The sequence below is a fragment of the Rattus norvegicus genome, chromosome Y, assembly GCF_036323735.1.
Source record: "Rattus norvegicus strain BN/NHsdMcwi chromosome Y, GRCr8, whole genome shotgun sequence".
NCBI lineage: Eukaryota > Metazoa > Chordata > Mammalia > Rodentia > Muridae > Rattus > Rattus norvegicus.
Window position 1 is genome coordinate 7,145,424 of NC_086040.1, and position 6,672 is coordinate 7,152,095.

Below are 6,672 nucleotides of genomic sequence, written 5' to 3' on the forward strand. Positions count from 1 at the left end.
TATCACTTTGAATATTCACATAAATCAAATTATGCCAACAAGGAACAGCTTAGTACTTTTTGTTGTACATATGTAAGTGTATTACCTCCTTGTCCACATGTGAGACACATGCATGCCTTCTGCCCAGGAGATTGACGAGCATGTGAGATTCCGTGATGCTGAAATTACAGCCACCTGTAAGCTGTTACATGAGAGCTGGGGATTGGCCCCTGGTTCTCTGGAAGAACAGATAGTCCTATTAATCACCGAATCATTTCGTCATCTTCATCAAATGCCATTTTTTGTAAATATAGTGCCTAAGCTGACCTGTCTTCTGCATAGACCTCTGTTTTCTCAAATGTGATAATTTAATATTAAACACACAGAACTGCTTCTTACTTATATATTCACACAGAAAACACATACACAAACACACACACACACACACTCTCACACACACACACAACTGCTTCTTTCCTTCAAGTAGACTGGGTTATTTTCATAGTTATTTGTTTATTTATGCACTTTACATGCTGCACACTGGCCCCCTCCAATTCACCCTTCTCACAATCTTTCTCCCAGTCCTTTTTCCTCTGAGGAGTTTCGCACCCCATTGTGTTAACCCCTCATGATGTATATCCAGTCTCTGTGATGCTAGTCACATCCTCTGCTACTGAGTCCAGACACAGCAGTCTAGATGTATAGGGGTGGGGAGGTAGAGTTCATATCCAGAAAGAGGCATAGAGCTGGGGTAACAGAGATGCCCATGAATCAATGGGTGTTTCCTTAGCTGAGACTCACAGCCTTAGTGATATCTACCATGAAGAGCCCTCCTCCTGTAGCAAGAGAGCAACCAAAATGGAATGATAGAGACACTAACTTTTGACCCAAAATTTATTCTGACCACAAGAAATGCAGGGTCTGTGCATAGAGCAGAGAGTGAGGAATGGTCATCCAACGGTTAGTACAGATTGAGAAGTCCCCCATAGATCAGCACTGATCCCTGTCACTATTAATGACACTCTGCTATACTTGCAGACAGGAGTCTAGCCTGACTTCCCTGTCAGAGACACCACTAAGTTGCTCACTCAGACAGATGCAAAAACCCATTAGTCAAACCACAGGTGGAGTTTGGGGACTCTGATGGAAGAACATAATGAAAAGGATTATGGCCTCTAAGGACATAGGGACTCCACAGGCTTTGTCTTCATGCCGCTAACGAACAACTAGAATTGGACTTTCCCAAAACATGTTGTCTGTAGATGGTAGATGGGATATGTGTTTCTTTAAAATTCATTTATTTATTTACTCACTTTACATCCCAAAATCTGTGCTCCATCTTCATGGGATGACAACACTCATTGTCAGGGGCACTGTAAAAAGACAAGCTACACATTTGCTACCTATGTCCTGGGGGCTCAGGTTCAGTCCATGTTCACTCTCTGGTTGGTGGTTCAGACTTTGGCAAACCCCAAGAGTTGCTGTGAATTGACTCTATTGGTCTTCCTGTGGAGTCCCTCATATCATCTGGGCCTCGATTATTCACCCTTTTTTTTTTTCAAAGGAGTCTCCAAGCTGCTGTTAATGTTTGGTTGTGAATCTTTACACTTGTTACTCTAAGCTGTTGGGTTGAGTCACTCAGAGGAAAGTTATGCTAGGATTCTGTCTGCAAGAACAATAGAGTATCTTTAATAATGTCAGAGATTGGTGCTGGCCCATGGGGTAGGTCTCAATCTGTGCTAACCATTGGTTGGACGTTCCTTCCATGTCTGCTCTATCTAGCTTTGTCTCTGAAGGTCTTGTAGTCTGTGTTCATTTTGGATTTAAAGTTTTGTGGGTGGGTTTTTTTTTCTTGTCACATCATTGGGAGTTATTCCTGGAACAGAAGTGGCAAATTAAGGATCTGTATCCCCACTGCTAGAGTCACCCCAAAAGACATCCTGGGGCCTTTCCTTTCCCAGTTCTCTGGCATTTTCTAGAAATGTGCACCCCACACTTGTGATTTTCATTCCCTTTTTCCTGCTTTCCCTATACCTGAATCCTCCACACCCACTATCCCTGATACCGCCAAACCCACTATACCTAATTACTCCTACCCACTCCTTTCTCTAACTCCCCTCCCATTCAGTTTCCTCCCTCCCTCCATCTGCCTCAATATCTATTCTGATGAATGCATTTTAAAATCAATATTTAGTGAAAAACACTGAGTAAGTATAAGAAGTATCCCATAAGAAATTGTGGTGGATGTTTAGGCAAGATATGAACATATTAAATTTTATAGAGGCCAAAATTACTACATATAGTGTTAGAAGAGACACTGTCTTTATTACATTCAACATGACGGAAAACCATTTATATATTCTATTAAGTTATACAAGGGAATCTGTTAAAAGAGTTACACACATCACACAACTTTATAACTTTGAATGATCTCTTTATTGCAAATATTTACACAATGAAAAGTACAAACGTTTAAACTCATGTTAGTGTACTTTGTTGTAAAGTTAAAGTTTATATATATACAGATAGTTGACAACAGTCATCTCAGATTCACAAGGGATAAATACATCAGGGAGTTCTCTATTACCTTACCTGTCTTCTTTACATTATTCCTGATGAAGATTCATCACATTTGCAACCCCTGATGTGAGGGATGGGTCAGAAAATGCCTGAGTGTCTACAACACAGAGTACATCGATAGAAAAGATAAAAGACAACTTCTCCCAATACTATACACAATCGAAACTTTCTTGTAGATCTTGAAACAAAATGGAAAGAACAAATGCACATCCTCAGATATTACCACATATAGGAAATGGTAGCTGTAGGAAGCATTCTCATGGGATTTTAAATGTCTGCACCTAAGAACAAAACTGCCTCCATGAATGTGAAGATTTATTTCTTTGGCAAGAAAGTCAGTCTGTCTCTTGACGTTTGTGCCATCTGTCCATCACTACAGCGAAGGCCATGCTTTATGAGTTTGTACAGATAAACTCATGCCGGTTTTCACATCTTCAAATAATATCAAGAAGAACCTGAAAGAGAATACATGATATTCTAGAGATGAAATACGGGAATTTAAATTAGCCAGCATACACATGTTGTCAAAATTTCTGCCTACTATTTTCTAATAATTTTGAGTATTCCTGCTATGAAGGAAAAGATGGTTATTTAATGTCTACCAATCCCCAAAGACTGAATTATTGTGAAAAACTGTCTTATGTCTCCCTAACTTGGGTTTTGGTCACCAACCTTTTCATTGCTCGTCTAAATTCTGTTTCTCAAATAGATCAGAGGACTACATGAGGGTGGCACTCTCAAGTAGAAGACCAAGAAACTTTCTTTACTTGCATGTATTTGCTCTTGGGAATATAGTAAATAAAACTTTCAGTTTCAAGAACCAAAACATGGTCATCCAATAGGACCCACGTGAAGCAAAATCTTCCTGCCATCAGTGAACATTAGCACACTGGTAACAGCACAGACAATAATATAATGTAATAATCCTGGAATAATTATAATAATATATAAGGATGATGACGACGACGACGACGACGATGATGATGATGATGATGATGATGATGATGATGATGATGATGATAATAATAATAATAATAATAATATAATAGAAAAATCCCCTCAAGAGATCACAGGCTAAGGAAAGTAAATGTTGAAAAGTGTTTTTCAAGGTTTATTTCATCCATGAAAGCAATTTTCACTAGGACAGACTCCTCATACATGAAAATCACTCAACCTGTTATGGCTTCACAGAGAGAGTTGATAACCAGTATAGTCTTTTCTTAGGACAAGAGAAAGATTTGCCAACCTTCCAAAAAGAAAAGCAATCCAGAAAGTCTGTGTTTAAGGATGGTTAGCTTGAGCATGACTAACACACACACACACACACACACACACACACACACACACACACACACATGCACACACACATACAAAAAGACACACACACAGAGACACAGACAGATAGACAAACACAGACACACACACACAGAGACACACACACAGACACAGAGACACACACACATACACACACATACATGCACATACACTCAGAGAGACATATAGAGACACACACACAAACACTCACACACATAAAAATACAAGTACACAGCCATACACACAGACACACATACACAGACACAAACACACACACACACACACACACACACACACATCTCTGTTGTATGCTTCCTAGAATGTCTAGGTGCAAAAGGATGAAGTGGCCCCAGGAACTAGTCGGTCAACAGAATATTGGTCTGCCTGCAAGTGAGTTTTGTAGTTCCTCCAAGGTATTCAGTGGCACAACTGTGTTAGAAGATATTCAGGGACGCGCTGTGTGTATATATTTTACTCAGGTTGAACAAGGGCTACATAAATCTTTGAGAGGGGGAAGGGGTTTTCAGGTGCATTTACATCGATGGAGGCTTAAGGTACCAGGAAGGCCTCATTTGCTTGAGCTTTTATAATTTCTGTCCCAGCCTCGGTCTGTTGTTCAGGTATCTCCATTTGACCTCTTCAGAAACCGACTCCACTGAATGTGCCCCATCCCCAACCTTGAGGTCCCACTTTCTTGATATCAAAGATTGAAGGTTCAGACTCTGCGTTCTCTATCAGATTAAACCCTCAGGAGGTTGCCCTCTAGATGCCATGAAATAAGCAATGCATCCATCGAGTTTCTGCATTAGCCCGTATGTCCCTTATTTCTGGCAGGTTCTCTCTGCACCGCACTATCCCTTCATCTTCCCCACCGACCTCTTCTCCTGTCCTCAGTCGCTCTCACTCACCCACAGAATCTGTACCAGTTTTCGTTTCAGAGAGGCCGATGCTTTCCCATCACTGGCCTTCTCCTTTCCTGTGTCCTCTCTACATTTGTGGATTGTAAATAGAATAAGTTTTATCTCACAGCTGATACCATGCATAGGAAAGTCTACCATGTTTGTGTCTCTAATTCTCAGTTCCCTCTCGGGCTTATTTTTTTTTCTAGTTTCATCTATTTTCCCTGAAGCTTCATGATATCATGCCCCAATCCCTATGATACCATGCCCCCACCCCCATGATGTCATGCCCTACCCGCACGATGTCATGCCCCACCTCCATGATGTCATGCCACAGTCCCCGTGATGTCATGCCTGCGCCCCTTGCTAGAATGGTTGTATCAATTCACCAGGTAACATTCTGAATGCTGCCCTGGCACCACACTCCTCCAGGCCCCCATCATTCACAGTCACTCCTTCTATCCTCTCCCCTTCTTCTCTGAGAGAATGGAGGACCCCTCTGTGTTCACCCTCTACCTGGCACATCAAGTCTCTGCAGGACTAGATTCATCGTCTCCCATCAGGGCCTGAAATCGCAGCCTGGGTGGGAAAACAGGATTCACAGACAGGCAAAGGGTTTAGTGACCCCACGTGAAGACCATTGTGCTCCTCTGCCTCTCTCAGTCCTTCCCTCAGCTCTTCAGTGACACTCTCTGAGCTCCAGCCCATATTTGGCCATGCGCCTCTGCTTTTGTATCAGTCGGCTGCTCGGTGGAGCCTTGCAGAGGACAAGTCTGCAAGCAAAATAAAGGACCATTAATAATGTCAGTATTTGCTGTTTGCCCATAGGATAAATCTCACATCCGGCCACTCATCCTTTGGCCATTCCCTCATTTCCTCTTCCATCTCTGTCCCTGTCTCGACTATAGAAAGGGCAATTTCTGGGTCAAAATTTTGGGGGTGTGTTTGGGTCCATAACATTCCACCTTAGTTCCTCCATGGCTACAGAAAGTGATCATTTCAGTATCTGTATCCACACTGCTACAAGTCTCAGCTAAAGTCACCCTCATGGACGCCAGGGTAGCCTCACCCATCGCAGATTGCAGGTAAATCATAGAGATAGCATCCACCCTGGACAGTCACTGATTCAGTTTATTCTCTTGGCCCTCTGTCCCTCTTGCCCGTCTCTCCCAAGAAATGATTCTCAAATCCCATTCCCCATCCCATCCCCTAAGCCACCCAATCCTTTCCTTCCATCTGCCTCCTCTCATTATTTTATACAACCTTCTGAGTGAAATTCAAGCATTTTCTTAGGCCTTTCATCTTGGTTAGCCTCTTTGGTTCCGTAGACCGTAGTGTATGAATTCTGTCTTTATGGCAAATACCCTCTATTAAGAGAATATGTACAAGTTATTTGGGTCTCCGTTATCCCATTCAGAACAGTACTATCTCATTCCATCTACTTGACTGAAGCTTCATAATGTCCTTATTCTTCATAGCTGCATTGTATTTCATTGTGTAAATGATCCAAATTTTCGGTAGCCATTCCTTGGTTAAGGAGCATCTGGGTTATTTCTATTTTCTGCCTATTATGAAGAACGAAGCTAGGAACATGATGGAGCACATGTCCTAGTGGTATGGCAGAAAACTTTTCTGATATAAGGCCAAAAGTAGTATAGCTGAGTCTTTAGGAAGAATGTTCCGCATTTTCTCAGAATCCACTGGATAGATATGCAAAATCATTGTATGGATTTGATCTTTCCACAGGAAATGGTATTTGTATACTTATATTTATCTGTTTCCTCAAATGAGGTTGCCCTGACTAGACCTCTATCATGGAATCAGGATTTCGCATATAAATCTTCACCCCATTTTAACTGTTAAGTAAATACTAGAGCCTATGACAGATAGCCAGAGGGGA